This window comes from Adiantum capillus-veneris, chromosome 5, assembly GCF_014529385.1.
Source record: "Adiantum capillus-veneris isolate H3 chromosome 5, ASM1452938v2, whole genome shotgun sequence".
Lineage (NCBI taxonomy): Eukaryota > Viridiplantae > Streptophyta > Polypodiopsida > Polypodiales > Pteridaceae > Adiantum > Adiantum capillus-veneris.
This window is the reverse complement of record NC_140935.1, coordinates 166463591-166480928: the sequence shown is the minus strand read 5'-3', so window position 1 is coordinate 166480928 and position 17338 is coordinate 166463591.

Below are 17338 nucleotides of genomic sequence, written 5' to 3'. Positions count from 1 at the left end.
ATCACACAACATATTGATCTCAATGACTGGAGAATAATGGAATTGATATTGCTGATAAAATCGCACTGATGATTGCCCAGGTCGCTTCATGATCATACAAGCAATGTCGCTAATCTAGATGATAGTCAGAGCTGGCGCGTCTGCAGCTGAATGCCCTGCTTGCGGTGGCAAACTCACGGAGTTTTGGCGGTGGTGCCATCGACGGGCCACGGCGAAGAAGCTTGAAAGAAGGAACGTATTGGAGACTACTAAAGACAAAAAGGAAAATTCCTAGGGCGGCTTACATTTTTCAATCGTCGATTGTTTATTAGAAAAAAAAAACAAACAAACACTTACGGCCAAGCAATCCTACACAATCTGAGATGTCGTCACCGGTCTTGGTCCATCTTGTTAGTTTAATTTGCACTAAGATGAGAAGGGTAATGCAATCCTCTCTAGCTACTTTGAGTTATATGGTGTATCACCTCTCATGGTGTGATGGAGCTTCACCAGTATCTTTCTCTCTCTCATTTCCTAGTGACGCCATGGAGCGGATACAACCTTCTGCTCTGATTGCCCCTCACCTGTGAACCACACAATCAATTGTAATATCTTACTATAGCTACCACGTAATTGTATCTTCCTCTCCTGGCCTTGTTTGCAAAATTGCACCCCCCCTCCCCCAAATTGCCTCTTCCGCCTCTGTACTATTCAAAAGAACCTCTTCTCTCTTTCACCCTGGCCTGCCATCCCATCTCTTTCTTTGGCCCTCTCGTTGTCATTGGTTGAAATCTTTGATCCTTGAGGCTTTACCTATTTCATTTTCAACAAGAAAGAGACCCTGCATCTCTTATCCTACGGGAGGTTCATGGCTCATGAAAAGAAAGGAGAAAATTTTAACATCGACAGAACGGTGCATCTTAATCAATTGCAGTCCTTCATGTTCTAATGACAACAGATGAGGAGTATTGCCTACCTCTCTCTCAATATTTGGTGAATTTGTATATCTTACGAGATCTTAGAGACGTCAACAAGTGATAAATGGTAATTGTATCTTTGTAATTTTCGATGATGTAATTGGCCACTCTTTTTTTTTCCTTACCTTAGAGTTTGTCTCTTAAACATGTTTAATCAATTGAATACTCTCTCTCTCTCTCTCTCTCTCTCTCTCTCTCTCTCTCTCTCTCTCTCTCTCTCTCTCTCTCTGTGGTGATCGACTCATAATTACTGTCTCTTCTAAACCTTCAACCAACACTAAAACTCCGTAGCTAGCAATGGCCGATGTAGGCCACCAATTGTTAGGAATAATTGAGCTTCACTGCAAGTAATTCAACTTATCTCAAGCTTGTCCCTCTTCAACATCAAGCATTGTCAAACTTGTTACATTACATCCTTCAATCTAAAAAATGTATGTATTTGATGATGATAACAACTCCCGTCAAGACTCTTACCTCCAAAAGCGCTAGCTGGGTCTTCTACTCCTCTCCTTTTCTTTTAACATTGAGGAGAGTGTACTCGCCAAGGGTTATACTGTTTTAGTCCGAGTATTTAGCGCTTAAATCTGGCAAACACAAGCCTAAAGTTATATTGGCAAGACCTAATATTGTAGATGTGATAACAATATTTTGTTCTTCCATTTATGACATACTCCTAAGGTGGGTATCTCACTAGGGTCAACTCTGTCTGTCTTCAACCCCACCTTTCCATCAATATTATCATTATCAGTTTTTAAAATGTTAATGTGCGGATAAATTGTTTTTAGTGCTTTGTCTTTGAGTAATATTTTTGCAGATAATGCTAAGCTACATTGCTACATATCAAAGAGCCTCAAGCTACTTACCTGAGCTCAATTGATTTAGGATCATCACATCAACATTTGGTACACACTTCACCATTCCAAACTACTCCAATTTGGTACCAGTAAATGTTTTGTATTTTTTATGTCTTGTTGAGTCCATTGGTCACGCACACACAGATTCGCCGATCTAGGCAGTGTGTAGATACTCATCTTGGTGTAGATTCATCGATTTAGGCAGCACATTGATAAATTATAGATTCATGATTTTTAAACAATATCAAATGCAGATTCGCCGATTTAGGCAACACCGATCACGAAATCATGCTGCAGTGGACTGGCCACCACTGCAACTGGTATGATTTTGTTACCCGGGTATAGAAAATGAAAGATATTTTGAATATGTATTTGGATTTAGATTTAGATCAATTGGTATATGATGATTTTCTATTGCGACAGTATTTATGAAAGTGAACTTGAGATTCATGAGAATTGATTTGATGAGTGTGACCAATGATATCCTGATTCATCAAGGTATGACATATACTGCTTATTCTAGTGGTATGGGACACTAGAATATGTAGTATGTGGATGACGGCAGGCATAAGCCATATTGTCTAATTTTATGTATTTTCCTTTTACTATTTGATATAAATTTCTAATCATTGTTTTTGACAAGTATTGTTTGCAGATTTTTATCTTCGCAATTGAGGACAGTTGCTTTCCAACGGAGAGGTATGTTACATAAATGATATTTTATGATTTATTGCAGTTGACAGGTGAAAAATACTAGACCGAGCTAGGCCTATGCAAATGGAAATATATATTGTACATTTTATTATTCAAGCGCTCTTTATGAGCTTTGGCCATTTATGATCGGCCGGCCAGTTTGTACTCACATTGACCATTGAAGAAATCTATAAATGAAATACGTGCAAGAGGAAAATGGTCACTCTTGCACGGGGGGAGATTGCACCCAGTGTTTGCGTTGCTCTTCTCTCCTCTCCTCTCTCCTCTCTCGACCTGCTGGCGTAGCACTCCACTCTAGGAGGTGCGCCTGCACGTGCTCTCTCACTCTATCTCGCTCTCTTTTTCTCTCTGTTCGTGTACGATTTGATTATATGATCACTGGCTTTGCCAGGTATGCATATTTTGCGGTGCTTTGTTGTTTCTATCATGCTATTTGAGGCATTTTTCAGGGACGCTACGTCTTTCGTTTGTAGCAGAAAATTTAAGCTTTAAGACTGTGTTCAAAGATAAGAGTTGACCCTTAAGAAAGAAAGAGAAACTTTTGGCTAATTTCTAGGAAAGAAATACTATTTTTGGAAAAAAAAGTGTTTTTAGAAAAGAAAGAGCATTTTTAGGATAAAAGAGTGTATTTAGGTAAATCAAGATTAGAACTTTTTTTCTTCTCCTTCTCAAATAAAACAAGCCTCTCCTAAAATTAGAGTCTCAGAATCGCACATCACGACGCGTGCTTGGAAAAAAAATTTAAAAAAGGACTGTGAATGCGCATGAACTTTTCTTCTTGCTTTTTGATATTCTTAGCTTTCTCTTTTGGCTCTCGAGAGATTATATAAAGGCGCCTCTTCAAGACACACACAAAAGTTCTCAGAAGTGGAAGCTCTCTTGCTTTGATGTCAAAGTTACCTTCTCTCCCTCCAACCTTCACCATCAATCCATCTCCATCTCTATCTTTACTACCATCATGTTATCCCTCGGATTGTTGAGTTCTGTTTCTCTCTATGTTTCCATCTTCTTGGCAGGCAAAGAATATATAACTCTACTTTTCACGGGCAACGAAGCTTTCCCTTTTCTTTGTCATGATACGATGGCCCTGAGCGAGTGATTCGATGCTCGAAGGATGCTTCTGTTGTTCCAACTCAAAGTTTATAAGGCTTATATGTTACGCATTGCCAATGACTATAGAACAACAATTACTCCATTTTTGACAAAGTTTAAGAGAACCAATTAGCTCCAATGGGAAGCCCTGAAACCTACCGCTTTACAGATGCTTTACTACGAGCTAAACCTTTAATGAAGGAGGAAGGGATTAGATGAAGAGTTAAACAAAATCAGAGCTTCAATGATAAACAACCACAAAGAGCTTATGCCGCTAATGCGCAAAATCCTCCATGTTATGTTCGATGCTTTGAATGTGGAGAGTTGGGCCATTATCGTAACAATTGCCCACGTCAAAAATATTAGAGTAGTAGTAGCAACTGAAGTAGACCATAGACATCACCCTTTTGGACATAACAGTGGATGAGTTGGTTGAAGAGCATGGGACTACCCTCACTTTTCTCAAGATAAGGACATCTCGAATCCCGAATTTGGGGCGATTGTAACATACCCAAGATTTATCAATAAAAACTATTTCAGCTATTTTGCAAAAGTATGTGAGTTCCAGTTTTTGTTAAGTCGTAGAGAGTTTTAACAGATCGATCATATCAAAAATCCGACTCCGAAACTATTAATTATGGCCCTTACTCACTTGAAAACAATGGGTTGCCACGGAAAATTTAAGCTTTAAGACTCTGTTCAAATATAAGAGTTGACCCTTAAGAAAGAAAGAGAAACTTTTGAATAATATTTAGGAAAGAAAGAGTGTTTTTAGGAAAGTCAAGATTAGAGATTCTTTTCTTCTCCTTCTAGAAGAGATGTGATGTGTCCAAGAATAACTTAAGGTAGGAGCAAATGGTTGTGTAGAGGTGGGATGCATCTCACCATCATATGTCGATATGTTGGTAAATGAGCATGAGCTTTGTGATTATAGTCTTAATTTCCTCCATTTATTTTTATCTCAGTTATGACTTGCAACCCTCTATGAAGTATCTAAACTTCTTCTTGCAGTTGTGGCATTGTATTTGACCATAAGGTGCACTCCTTGGGCGGTTAAAATTGCCTTTAGGATGATGTTGCTTTGAGTTTTTGTAGGATTTGATAGAGCAACGTTTTTTAAAGAAAAGGTGAGTGGCTAGAGCCCTTGGAGTAGATCCATTAGACTGCTCTCTTAAAGCTTCTTATTGATGGATTTTTTCTACAAGACCTTGTAGCTGCATTTGGCACATGCCTTGCAAAGTAGCAATGGCACTCCAACTTGGGGTTAGAGCCACTCATAGAGGCATACATTGAAATTTATCTAAAATTTATATCCCAGAGGCAGGAACCTCATTGCTAACCATTGCCAACCATCTAAGAACGTGGTGGCAAAGTGTCCTTGCATGGTTTGTTTACAAGCCTCTTGATTAGGGAGACTTGATATATAAGGTTCTTGTGCTCATAGTTGCTGTTGACGAACTCCAGATATCCTTGCAAAGTAGCAAAGGCTCTCTAACTTGGGGGTAGAGCTCCCAACAAGAACTTGGTGGCAAATTGTCCTTCTTGCATGGTATTGTTTACAAGTCTCTTGATCAAGTTTGTGCACTCATAGTTGTTGTTGAACACCCAGATAGCATTGAAGGTGGTGGATAAAGTCCTTACCATTTGAAATTGCCATTCTAGTTGAGTAGAACCTTGGAAGTGAAAGATGAGTGAGTTAGAGATCGTAGCTTTGAGAGAGAGAGAGAGAGAGAGAGAGAGAGAGAGAGAGAGAGAGAGAGAGAGAGAGAGAGAGAGAGTAGAGCAAGAAGTCCTTCTCTACGATTCCCATGTGAATTTGAGCTCTACTAGACATAGAACATAAGATGAGACAAGAAAGAGCCTAGAGAGGTAGAGATGGACAAGAGTATTAGAGAGGGGAAAGGGGTATATGCCAAGCTAAGGGGAAACTAGAATTCAAATTTCAAATGACGTGTTTTCACAACAAGAGGACCCTCCCTTTTATAGGTGAGTCCATGAGAATGTAGCTATTATAAAATAAGATGTACGTGGTGAGGTTTTCATATTCTAGTGTAGAGTGTAAAGTGTCTTTTCACATTTAGCAATCAACAGCCACAAGATGGTACACTGAGAGCAGTAAGAAAGAAAAGCCCATCAATATTATTTTTCCTATGAAAGAGAAGTCTACGCAATTGTGTATGCGTACAATCATGCTCAACCACAATAGCATTAAGTGGTTCACATAAAAAGCTGACATGTTGACTCAAAAGGCTAGGTGGACTGAGATTCTTTGAGAGTATGATGCTCAATTAACTTATTGCACGATTGGTATAATGTAGCTACAAATGCTCTCAATCATATGTCAAAAATCAAAATTTTCAGATTAACATTTTTGAAATCCCTTAAGGAATAATTTCAGCATGAATAGGCATACTCCAACATGCGGAGCCATGTAAAATGTGGGATCCTTCTCACTCCAATGTTGGTAGCGTTTTATGCTCCTCTGCACATACTTCTCATCTCTTTAGTGTTGAGCTCACTCAATGCCAAATTATATTTCCATGAAAGATGGATACCTATTCTATCAAGACAGACATGGACATTGATGCCATATTTTTTATGAGTGTCATGATAGCCCAAGTGTTTTCCAAACACAACAACCCCAAGTGCTTGCTAAGCATTTGATTTTCTTTGTGATCATAACTTATATGCCAAGGAAAATGTAATTTCCTAAAGATAGAAACCTATCATCTTGGGCATATCATTTCATTTTGCAAGGAATTCAAATGGATAACTTCAAGGTGGAAACTATCCTTAAGTGGTCTCATCCTAAGAATATTGTAGATCTTCAAACCTTCTTGGATTGGCGGGATCTTACTTTAAAATTTTCCAAGGACTATGCTAATATTATTGTTCTAGAGATAGACCAAATGAAAGCTCCAAATCATTATTTTAACTGGGGAGAAGATCAGTAATAAAGTTTTGAAAACCTCAAGGTAGCTTTAACCTAGATCCACAAATCTATTCATGCTACAGATCGATTCTACTGATACATCTATTGAAACAATAAAGTTTTGAAAACCTCAAGGTAGCTTTAACCTAGATCCACAAATCTATTCATGCTACAGATCGATTCTACTGATACATCTATTGAAACAATTCTACTATAAGATGGTACATGGATCACTTTTGAACAAATTAAGAAACTTGATAGAGAACAATAATATTGTCTTGGCTATGAAAGAGAACTCTATGCAATTGTGTGTGCCTTACAATTGTGTTTGACCACAAAATCATTGTGTGTTTCACACAATAAATTGATTTGAAGAATCAAAAAGCTAGGTGGGTTGAGATTCTTTGAGAGCATGATGCTTAATTATGTTATCACACAAGCTGGTATAATACAATTGCAGATGCTCTCAATCTTATGTCAAAAATCAATTCTCTCTTGGTTAGGGAATTCAAAAGTGCATTTTTGGAATCTCTTAAGGACATATATGAGTTTTTGGCCTCTTCCTTGCAAGTTTTGGGTGGCTTGTTTTTGCTTCAAATCTCTGCTACAATTGTACTTCTCTCCTTAGTTCCCTAGCCTTTCATGTATCACCCATCTTTTGTAGCCTTATATCAATTGTGGTTTTTCCCTTTTGCTTTGTGTGATTGTGCTTTTTTGGGGGGGTTTCACTACCAATTTCATATACCTTGTGATGCCTACAAATGTATATAATGCCTACATGCATGTAAGTTGGTTACATAAGGCCAAAGTGTCTAGCCCTCCTATTCTGATTGATGCAGTCTTTATGGCTATTGCAAGTATGTTTGCCCCTATTAGAATCTCAAGTGGTTGTTGTAGAGTAATGTAATGCAAGAGCCAGTCAAGATGATAGGTCATGGGATGTGTTGCTTCAGTGTCTGGATACCAAATAGAAGAGATGTGATGTGGGCAAGAAGAACTTAAGGTAGTTTGTGATTATAGTCTTGATTTCCTCTATTTTCATTAATTCCTTCATATTTCCACCATGATGTCTCATTTTGGACTTGCAATCCTCTGTGAAGTATCTAAACTTCTTCTTGCAGTTGTGGCATTGTATTTGACCATAAGGTGCACTCCTTAGGTGGTTAAAAGCGCCTTTAGGATGATGTTGCTTTGATTTTTTGTAGGTGTGATAGAGCAACCTTTCTTGAAGAAAATGTGAGTGGCTAAGCCCTTGGAGTAAAGCCATTAGATTACTCTTTTAAAGATTCTTCTTCATGGCTTTTGTCTACAAGACCTTGTAGCTACATTTGGCCCTTGCAAAGTAGCAATGGTTCTCCAACTTGGGGGTAGAGACACCGATAGAGGCTTACATTGAAATTTCTGTTAAATTTCTATTCTAGAGACAAGAACCTCATTGATTATCCATTGCCAACCATCTAAGAACGTGGTGGCAAAGTGTCCTTGCATGGTTTTGTTTACAAGCCTCTTGATCAAGGAGACTTGATGTATAAGGTTCTTGTCCTCATAGTTGTTGTTGATGAACTCCCAAATAGCCTTGCAAAGTAGAAAAGGCTCTCTAACTTGGGGGTAGAGCTGCCAATAGAAGCATACATTGAATTTCTTAGAACTCTCTATTCTAAAGATAAAAACTTTATCCATTAACGATTTTCGACCATTGTCCTTATTGCATGGTATTGTTTACAAGCCTCTTGATTAGGTTTGTGCACTCATAATAGTTGTTTTTGAACTCCCAGATAGCATTGGATGTGGTTGGATAGAGTCCTTACCATTTGAAATTGCCTATCCTCACAATGGACTATGAGCTCCATTTGAGATGAAACCTCCCTTGATTCCCATGTTGAGAATTTCTTCATGCTAGAGGTAGACTCTCCTTCACTTGGTTTCTTTTCCTCTCTATGAAAAATCTTCCAAAGACCCAATTTATTCAACTATATCTCCATTCTTAGGCTCCACACATTGTAGTTGCTCCCAATGGGCCCTTTAATGGTGGAGTAGAGTTTCTTGGTGGTTGAGACCATAGGCACATATGTGCTAACCATTCTAGTGAAGTAGAACTTTGAAAGTGAAAGATGGGCGTCTTAGAGACCATAGTTTTGAGAGAGAGAGAGAGAGAGAGAGAGAGAGAGAGAGAGAGAGAGAGAGAGAGAGAGAGAGAGAGAGTAGAGCAAGAAGTCCTTCTCTATGATACCCATATGAACCTGAGCTCTACTAGACATAGAGCATAAGATGAGACACAAAAGAACCTAGAGAGGTAGAGATGGACAAGACTGTATGAGAGAGGGGAAAGGAGTGTACACCAAGCTGAGGGGAAACTAGAATTCAAATTTCAAATGTTGTGTTTTTACACAAGAGGGCCCTCCCTTTTGTAGGTGAGTCGATGAGCATGTAGCTATTATAAAATAAGATCTACATGGTGAGGGTTTCATATTCTAGTGTAGAGTGTGAAGTGCCTTTTCACATTTAGCAATTGAAAACCACAAGATGGTACATTGATCTCTTTTTAGAGCAGTAAGAAAGAAAATCCCATCAAAATTATTTTTCCTATGAAAGAGAAGTCTATGCAATTGTGTATGCTTTACAATTGTGTTCAACCGCAAAATCATTAAATGGTTCACATAACAAATTACTATGAAGAATCCAAAGGCTAGGTGGGTTGAGATTCTTGTGGTTGCGGATCAAGGTTTTATGGTCGTCTATTGAAAGAGAGGCCGAGAATGTCATAACTCTGTCAGGAGTCTACAACTGAAAGCGATACTTGGTTTAGACCTTGACACATTCTTTGAATATGCCAAAGAGCAACATAGGGGTAAGACCTTTGCTTATGAGCTAGGTCTAATGAAGAAAGGAGTATCATCAGAGGTGAGCAAGGCATTGGCAGACACAAGAAAAAGATGTCTATGTAGGTATGTACATTACGTTGTTGAGCTAAGAATCAACAATTTATTTTGGAGCTTATAATATACTTTGCTGTGTTAGATGGTTACAACAGCACAACTTCAACATTAAAAGCGTCAAAAGTTTGCACGCATCGCTCGATGTGACGAAAGCAGACTGCATTTTTCAACCCAATGCGCATAGCATGTAATTTCCAAAGCACCATTTACTTGAGTATGCCATGATTCTTGGAGTATGCCATGGTTCTTGGAGTATGGTGAGGGGTATTTCCCTCCTAACGTAGAAAAGGCACATAATGATATTGTGAAGGATAGGGAGGATCCCATTTGTAGAGGTGCACAGTGTGCGCCACAACATACCCCCATGATGCCCACGAGCACGAAATCTAGTGTGCAAGTGTCTCAAAGAGAAGAGATTGCTACTACGTCTCAAGTGTGCAATTGGTTACTTCCTAAAAAATTAGATTTTCAATTTCATGAGGGAAATTAGTATTTGATAGTGATTTAAATTTTGTTACACAGATGGAGCATTCCGGAGAGGCTACAGGCTCAAAAAGACCTATTTGTACCAAGGAAAAAAGTAATTTGTGTTACCATTCATAAAAAAGTAAAGGAGTTTTCACTTTGTAATTGCTCTCTTTTTTATGTTCATGAAAGAGGATTGGAATGTCTATGAAAGAAATAATTGCCGCTACAAGTCTGGAAACAAAAATATTGAATGTGTCGAACTTTCCATTAGTTACGTACTCATCATCCGGTGGGTGTCCTTTATGAAAAGTGATTTTTAATTGTGTGCAATAAGATCTAGCTTGATCTGCTAACATTGTGTGGTCTTGTTTGTGGATGATGGAAGATAGTAATGTAGCCGTATTTAGATTGCACATTTTAGTTTGGACAAGACAGAGGAGGACATAAAGGATGCCTTGGTGAGCATTGTCAAGCCACACATTGTCGAGAAATTCCTTCGTATGTTCTATGATGGGTCGGCTGTTGAGTCTGCAATGAATACCTCTATTTTATTTTTGTCATCCAATACTCCTATGTATGGGCTATCAAAATCTAAGGTGCCATATTAAAACAGAATGGAGGAATGCCACTTTGGAAAACTCGCTCGACTAGCACTTGCAACATTGAAGACAAAGGCGTGTTTGTAGTTGTCTGGAAATCCGATAATTATGCCATGGTCCGTGACATCTCTAGTGCGGTTGGATGGCATGAAGACCACCTAAACGTTGTGGCTTGCAAGAAACCAATCTATAAGAAACAAAGTAGGATTGTGTGCTCATTGTCAGTGTTCGTAATGAGAGGAAAGAGCTTACTTCGCCAACGGAAGCCATTGAGATGCTTGAGGACGACACCTGGTTTCATACATTGGAGGAGGAGGATTGGACAAAACAGGAAGATGACACACCATTACGAGGTACACTTTGACATGTTGTAACCGAAAATACAGTTTCACTACTTTGTTTGACCTTTTTTGGTTTTGCAAGAGGTATGGAACGTGGGCATTGCTTTACTTGGCAATTGTTTGCACAACACACAAACGAGCACGACGTTGTGGTCCAGTATGGAGGAGACTGCAAGGCACTGGCTTTGTTGGGGAGCTAGATGGGTCATGTGGTAACAATATTTGAGAGCAACGAGCAATTTGCCACCGTGACTGCACAATGTTTTGGATATGCAAGCCCTTCACCTTCAAGAGATGCAGAAACGTGGAAAGTGGCATGATGATGAGGTGGATTGTGCAACGAGGGAAGCATCTTTGGTGGGGCCGTTGCCAAACATTGTGGAGCTAGATCCAGTAGCCCATGCCTTAGAGTAGAAATTTTAGGCTACGTCTCGCGTTATGCAAACAATTTGTAAACCATAATAAAAGGTTGCTTTTTACATGCAACTCAATCGAGATATTATTTTGTTCAAATTGTATGCTCTTGTAATTAAATGGATATTTTGTCTTCTTGTGATCCTTTTTGTGAATTGTGTGTGAGAGAGACATAGAGGTTTGATATGTGGCACCTCTGGAGACTTCTCTACTCTTTATATTAATATGGAGTTCTTATGTTCTTATGAGCCTTTGTGTGAATTGTGAGAAAGAGAGGGTGGGAGTGGGAGAGAGAGAAAGAGAGAGAGAGAGAGAGAGAGAGAGAGAGAGAGAGAGAGAGAGAGAGAGAGAGAGAAGTTCATACAAGACAGATATGGAGAAAAATCAGAGAGAGAGAGAGAGAGAGAGACACACACACACACACAGGTGGTGGAGAAAGGATAGAGGGAGAGAGGGTGAGGAAGAGATAAATACACATTGAAAGGGAGAGAGTGAAAGTGAGATAATCAGATAAGATAGAGATAGAGAGAATTTTAGAGAGAGGTGTGTGTGTGTGTGAGAGTGTGAGAGAGAGAGAGAGAGAGAGAGGTTCTCGGCACCTCCGGAGAGTTCAAAAGTATTATGCGGAGTGAGATTTTTGGAAAGAGAGTTATTGACTAAGGATTCTAGGGCAAGATTTTTGGAGAGAACTTTTTCAAGAATTTCGCCATTGGGTTTAATTTTATGAAAAAGCTCCCTCTGAAGCTCGCTCCAATGAGACCCCAGCCCCACTTGGAAAGAGATAGATAAAAGTGGAGGGACAAATGGGTGCACACACACTCTTTGAGATTTATTGTTTCCAAATCATCATGTCAATTGGTTAATACAAGGATAGAGGTTGTATGGACGAGTGCATGATCCCTTGCATCAACATTGAGAGAGAGAGAGAGAGAGAGAGAGAGAGAGAGAGAGAGAGAGAGAGAGAGAGAGAGAGAGAGAGCATTTTTTCTCTTGCAGACATAAAACCAATAGCATTACTTGAACCGGTAGGACCACTTGATTGCCCCACCATAGAAAAAGAATCACCACCATCCTTTCTTAGAAGCTTTTGAAATATATATATATATATATATATATATATATATATATATATAGAGAGAGAGAGAGAGAGAGAGAGAGAGAGAGAGTGAATAAGCTATGGTTCTTAATACGACAATGGAAATGTTTAAACCTGAAATAACATCTTCCTAACAAAGTCTCTATCTTTGTAAAAATGTATTGAGCTAAAATAAACATGGCTAGGTTTACACGAGTCTAAGAACACTCATTGTAACTTATCAACAAGTGATTTGTAGAGTGGAACATTCTACGATTGGGACCTTGCCACCCTTCTTTGACTCTTTTCCCCATTCCCGTGGGAAAAGGAGCTTTCATTTGGAGTATCTTCTACTATTATTTCATTTCAACTAATGCAACTACTGTTATACTCTCTAGTCTCTCCTATAATGCTTGGTGTGAACAAATTGGGTGGCGGAAAAGCAACAAACACACATTGCATCCTTTCTCATTCGGAGGCAACCCCTCACAAATCTCGGTGGGAGTGATACAAAATAAACTCAATGTCCACTTGGAAAGAGATAAATGAAAGTGGACGGACAAATGAGTGTTTTTCCCTATAGCCAAACACACACCCTCTCTCATATTTAATTTTTACTAAATTTGCATGTTGATTTTGTTAATTCAAGGACAAAACTTGAATGTGTGTGTGTGTGTGTGTAGAGAGAGAGAGAGAGAGAGAGAGAGAGAGAGAGAGAGAGAGAGAGAGAGAGAGAGAGAGAGAGAGAGAGAACCATAAAGAATCACTTAATCCTAGAGCTTTGTATAGGATCACCATGCCATAGAATCCAACTTCCTTTAGTGAAAGCTTCAATATAGGTTCACATGAACATATAATGTATATGTTGTACACACCCTCTTTCTATCAAAATACGATGTCAATAAATTGATAGGAAAATATCTAACAAAATCGATGTTATTATGTTATCATTGGTTATAACCATGTGTCCATGAATGCACCACCTGTGTCTAGTGCTTCTACTGGCAGCAATTGTTATGGTTAAAAAGGCAAAAAGAAGATGCATTGCCATTATTGCAAGGCTAATGATCACTTGATAAAGAAATGTCCTAAGTTGAAGGAAAAAGAGCCAAGAAGAAAAAGGTCGGTTATATCACCACTGCAACTATTGTAAAATCTTCTATTAATGGAGATTGTGATGTTGATGTAGATGCAGAGTGGGCATTTAGTGCAGAATGTACTTATAATCCTTCTGCCCATGATGCATGTATGTCACTTATTGTAGAGTCACATGTTTGGTACTTTGATAGTAGTGCTACAAAGCGCATTACTTTGCATCACGATTTGTATGCTTTCTCGAGGCTATCCCTCATGAGAATACAATCACTTGTGCCAACAATGCCTCTTATCCAATCAAGGGAGTTGGAAAGATTGTGCTAACTACTACGAATGGTAGTTCTTTCACACTTGTTGATACACTCTATGGATGAGGGATCAAAAAGAACCTTTTGTCTACATTTGCACTTGCAAGGCTTGGTCTCGTTGTCAAATTTGTGAATGATAGATGCAGATTTCATGATCTTGCTTTTGGTGAAAAAATTGTTGCATCTATCATTTTTTATCGTGGGTTGCATAAGCTCACTTTGTAAGACAAATGTGGGCAAAATTTTGCAAATGCAATTGTGGATTCAAAGACTGTTTCAGAATCCAAACTTTGTGGATTCAAAGACTGTTTCAGAATCCAAACTTTGGCATGCACATTTTGGGTATATGAATTTTGTCAATTTGCTACATTTGCACAAATCTAATATGGTTGCTTCTTTGCTACCTCTTGAAACACCTTCTAAGCATGTTTGTGAAGGTTGTGTTTTGGGTAAGATACAACGTTGAAAGTTTCCAAAGTATGGTTTAGTAAGGGCTACGTGGAGGTTGCAGCTTATGCATAGTGATGTTTGTGGGCCTATGCAAACTCATCCTTGGGTAGTTACATGTACTTTATTACTTTCATTGATGATTACTCTAGGCATGCATGTGTGTATCTACTTAAAGCTAATTTTGAAGTGTGTATGTGTTTCAAGCAATTTTTGGTTATGGTTGAAAATGTCTCTAAATAAACTATGGGCACCCTCCATTCAGATCGAGGGGGTGAGTATATGTATCATGGATTTAATTAATTTCTTCCTAGTTGTGGGATAAAACACCAAAGTACAATGCCCTATACATCGTAGCAAAATGGTGTTGCTGAGAGAAAAAATAGGTTTCTTATGGAGATGGCAGGATGTATGGTCAAGTGTCAAGCTCTATCACATTGGTTTTGGCTTGAGGTTGTCATGTGTGCTACTTATGTACTTAATAGGTGTCCTACTAAAGTCTTGTAGTCACATGCGCGTTTTTGGTTATTTAGCTTATGCTTTGGTGCCACAAACGCAACGCAAAAAAATGAATGATAAGGCTTTCAAATGCATTTTGTTTGGTTACAGTCCTAAAAGCAAAGGTTATAGCTTATACAATCCGCAAACAAAACATATCTTAGTTTCACAAGATGTTGTATTTTTGGAAGATTATCTTCAGCCTTTGTTATCATGTACTAGAGACAGTAATGTAAGCTCACATGACATATATGACATTTTGTTGCCTCTTTTTTATGGTGAAAACTTGAATGTAAGTTCCAATGAAGCACATGTGCAGACTATGGGGATCTCCAAAAATGTTATGGATCATCCTATTATTGATGCAAATGTACGTGATGTACATGATGTGGAAAGAGCTGCGAATGAAGATGCTAGGGTTTTGCCAAAATGATTGGTGCATACTTTGCATGAGTAAATTGGATGCATATATGTCTAGTCATACTCAGTGAGGTTCTCGACATGTAGCATATGCATTAGATTGTTATACTTTGGTTGTTTCTAATTTATGTGATGAAGAGGAACCTCTTTCTTTTGATGAAGCACATAATTCAAAAAATTGGATGGCTGCAATGCACTCGGAATATGATGCTCTTATGAAGAATGAATCATGGACTTTATTGATTTGCCTCCTAGCAAAAAGGCCATTGGTACAAAGTGGGTTTACAAGTTGAAACATGAGCCGGATGGTGAGATTGATCTCTACAAGGTAGACTTGTTGCAAAAGGTTATGCACTATAGAAAGGCATTGACTATGAACAGACTTTTGCTCTTACTTGTCGTATAACTACTATTTGTTTTCTATGTGCATTGGCAACTCATTTTGGATGGAATGTACATTGATCAGACATTGTTACTACTTTCTTGAATGGTGATAAATTTGAGGAAGTATATGTAACATATCCTCGCGGTTATGTCAAGAAAGAACAAGAAACAAAAGTGTGCAAATGCAAGGAAGATTTGTATGGGGTGAAGCAATCTCCTCGTGCGTGGCATAAAAGCTAACACTCATTTGGTTAAACAAGGCTTTCATAATAGTCCAGTTGAAAGCATTTTATTTGTCAAACGTGAGGGCGATGTATATGTCATCATCATTTTGTATGTAGACGATTTGTTGATTACTAGCCCGAATGAGATACACATTTTTAGTTCAAGACTAATCTAAATGCTACTTTCAAGATGATATAATTGGGGTTTTTGCATCATTACTTGGGCATACAATTTAAGCAGTGTGATGGAGGTATTGCTTTGTGTCAAGCAAGATACATAGAGACATTACTATGTAAGTTCAGACTTGAGGACTGCAAACCTATTGCTACTCTAATGAAAATATTTTTGAAATTGAGTCTTCATGATGATGGAGATCTTGTTAATGTCACTCTTTATCAGAATACTATTGGATGCCTTATTTATGTTTGAAAAACGAGGCCACATATTTAATTTGGAGTCTCACAAGCCAGCAGATTAGCCTAGGGTCTAAGCATTGGTAGGCTGTTAAAAGGATTTTTTGCTACTTGAGTGGCACTTTACATCTTGGGTTGTTTTATCCCAAGGAGTGATCATCGACACTAGATTTGCAAGCTTTTTTGGACTCAGATTGGGCTAGTTGTTATGACATGAGATTATCCACAAGTGGTTTTTGTTTCATGCTTGGCAGTTCATGCATATCATGGTTGAGCAAGAAGCAACCTATTATGGCCACTTCCAATTGTGAAGCTTAGGATAGCCTTCATAGCTATGGTTGAGTGTGCATGGCTCAGATGTCTTATGGCTAATTGGGTCGTTGGATGGGACACTGCCAACATCATCTACATTAATAGTCAAAGCGCATTGGCAGCTGTGAGGAGCCCAATTTTTTATGCTAGCATAAAGCATATTGAGGTGCATTATCACTATGTCACGGAGATACTCTCAACAAGAGAGATCAACTTGGCTTATGTGCCGACACAAGACAACCTTGCATATCTATTCACAAAGGCATTTCCTCATGACAAGTTTGAAGGTTTTTGGAAAGCTTTGGGATTGCTTCCCTTTGTGGATTGATCATGTCCTCAGGCATGGCACTTCCCTATTCACTATGTGTCATCTCTCCTTCATTGCATCACTCCTAGGGGGAAATTGTTACAATAAATGTGGTTGTGATGTGTTAGGACCATCGGAGCACCTTTTCCCTCACTAGGAGATTTTTTCCCCCCGTGCATTGTATATATGCCCATCACTCTAGGGATATCTTATCTTTCTATTTTGTGCACTAAGCAATGCACTCTTTGCTGCATGCCTTGAGCTTCTCCATCTTCTCTAAGTTGTGTGTGCATCCCTGCAACCCTAGTTCCAACAACAAGAGCTAGATCTATCATTAAAGATCCAACATACAAACCACTACAAAGAGATTCTATTTTAAATTGGCAAGGTTGGATGGACATATCAAAGCTTTAGAAGATGCTCTATTGTAGGAAGGTGTCAAAGCTTGTGAATGTTACATCACTACAAAGAAGACTACATAATAGGAGTTAGAAAGCTTGAAAGCAATACTCAAAGCCTTAAAACAAGGAAACCAATCTAAAGTGATA